This window comes from Pinus tabuliformis, chromosome 7, assembly GCF_031772625.1.
Source record: "Pinus tabuliformis cultivar Carrire ecotype Pingquan chromosome 7, CPIR1, whole genome shotgun sequence".
NCBI classification, from domain to species: domain Eukaryota; kingdom Viridiplantae; phylum Streptophyta; class Pinopsida; order Pinales; family Pinaceae; genus Pinus; species Pinus tabuliformis.
Genome location: NC_142293.1, coordinates 356990157 through 356992890, shown reverse-complemented (window position 1 = coordinate 356992890; position 2734 = coordinate 356990157). Strand labels below are relative to the sequence as shown.

At 31.3% G+C, this 2734-nt stretch overlaps 1 non-coding gene across 1 annotated transcript; it reads right to left on the bottom strand.

Annotated features, from left to right (window-relative positions):
- Window positions 1-1481: 1481 nt before the first annotated feature.
- Window positions 1482-1582, bottom strand: LOC149247426 (U6 spliceosomal RNA). The gene has a single exon (XR_016267702.1). It is a non-coding gene; the product is annotated as a U6 spliceosomal RNA (small nuclear RNA).
- Window positions 1583-2734: the final 1152 nt, after the last annotated feature.

The following is a 2734-nucleotide window of genomic DNA, read 5'->3' as shown; positions in this document are numbered from 1 at the left end:
GTGACCTCTCAATAGCAAAAGTGCTTTAGAAACAAGAATTCAATCAATCAAACTAAGTATCAAGACTATAGAAAATTAATAATATCATATAATAACATTAATTTTAAATATAAAATTATATTATTATATTAGTTATAAATATATTTGTTTTTAGTTAATAAAAATATAAATCATAGTTAATATTACTATAATTATATAGCAAATTATAATATAATATTATACCGATATATTAATAATTAATCTAATATATTGTAATTATTAATAATTATATATGTTATATTATATAGTGAACTAATTTTTTTTTAATAAAACTAGTAGGGATGTTTTTATTATTCAATATGGTTTGAGGCCAAAACCTTTTACATTGCTACACGATCATCTTCCACCATTAAGAAATAATAAAAAAGAATTAAGCTTTTAGGTCGCTATGTACAAATGGTTGTGCTAGTCGGTCATTTCTTATATAGAAAAACATAAATTACATTTTAAAAATTAAACTAGATTTCATTATTCTCTCTAAGAAGCCGACTAACTTCTGCGCTTGGCTGACTGGAAGCAGAAACTATCTCCATCGACGCCTCCACAGTTGTTTTCACCTGTTGTTCTGGAGCCATGCTCGATTGCACAAGAAGCTCTGCAAACATTTCCTTGGCCACCTCACTTATTGATGCATTATTCGAGGGAGGCAACCTCTCAAGCTTGATGTTTAATATATCATATGCCACTTGTAGCCTGTCCAGTTTGGTTTGCAACGGACCAATTTTTTAATGTAAGAGAACAAATTGAGCTTGGGATTTAGCCTTCCCCATTTCTCATTGCTTGGTTTGCAACGGACCAATTTTTTTGATGTAACCATTTCTCATTGTTGGGTTAACAGGGTCAAGACGTACTTTGTGGATGCCATCAAATAATCCATTTGACAAGTGATTTCGTCCTTCTCTGCACCCGACAAACTCTCCTTTTAGATACCCACACTCAAAACCACCCTCCTTACAGGAATCTTGAAGAACCAGACTCTAATTCATGAGGAAAGAGAGAAGCTCAAGCTCTCTTTATGACCATGCAAGCCTCCAATTCATGTGTTCGATCAGATAGTTAATTCCTCTGCAACTTCCATCCCACCCATTAAAGTCGAGATCCACGAGCGTGTGTGTGGCATCTCATTTACGGAATTACTGACAGACTGCATCCATCCAGTTTTTTTAACAAGGTGAATCGACATCTACCTGTCCCTTACCATGACTGAAATCTCGTGTGTTGTCGAAGTGTTCAGAGAAGAGGAGCTGCCACAATAGAAGGGAGAGATGGAGCATGTTCAACAAACCATGTTGGGGTTCGACAGAAGCACGTCGAACAACCAACCCATTTATTCCTTGCAATACCCTTAAAAACAGATTTTATTTTGGCATTTTCATGGAAGAGATTTGAGGACTAGACTTCAGTCATCGTGAACCATCATTCCTGGTTTGCTCAAGTGACACAAAAATTTATACTATTTCTTGATTTGTGTGTCATCATTGTGCAAATGACATACTAATATTCCTTGTATCATTCAAATTTTATGAAATGTATCTGAAAATATGTTATATAATTAAATAATTAATATTAACTATATAAAATAATATGGCACTAATATATAATATCATCTTGATATTATATTAGCTAAACATTATAATAATATATGCTAGTATTGATGGTCGCTATTGAATTAGTAGCAATAAAATAAAGTAAAAGAAATAAATTATATATATAATAAAATGAAAATACAAAAAAAAAAATCATAATTAATGGGAAAAAAATTCAAATTGTTATTTCTTTAAAGCTAATGATCTTCTAAAGTTTATATATATATATATATATATATATATATATATATAATTGCACAATATTCATAGCTAATACACATGCCATGGTATGAATAGATCCAATTATAATAATGGTGTCAATGCCTAAGGTACAATTGGAAAAAGTCTTTTTTTTTAGCTAATCATATTGTAAATTTTTTATTGATAGCAATATATACATTAATATGTGTATATACAAATATTACTTCTTTCTAGTTGTACCATATTAATAGCTAATATATATGGAATATTATGAATAGATATAATTATTAGAATGGTGTCAATATCTAATTTAAAATTGATAAATGTTTATAAAAATTTAGTTTTCATAAGATTTAAATATATATATTTTTATTATATGTAAATACATGTCACTGCTTTTTTGTCAATGTGGATTGCACGGCTTTTTTGTCAATGTGGATTGTGTGCATGCAGTGTAATAAATTTGGTGAATTTTTATTTAATGTGATTGTTTAAACTGAAGAGAAAATGGGATTAAAGTGTGACATATTGTAGGACATAAATCACAATGAACAAGTCGAGGTTTCTTCCATTTAATTGTCTGAACTGCAATTTCTAATACCAACCTAGATCCATCTTAACCCCGATCTATCAAGCACGAGAGGGATCTAATCTCTCGAGGTGCGAACCTCTTCTTTGAGGGCAAAAAATTGAGGAAAGGTTTGCACCTCAAGAGATTTGATCCCTCTTCGCGCTTGATAGATGTGGGTTAAGATGGATCTAGGATGGTTATATAATACTATGTAATATCTATATTTGTATCTATGTATCTCTTTCATATTCCCTTTCTCTATCTCACCCCCCATACATACTCTCTCTCTCTCTCCACCGCTCCCTTATCACTCCCTCTCTCTCCCCCTCCAACTCCA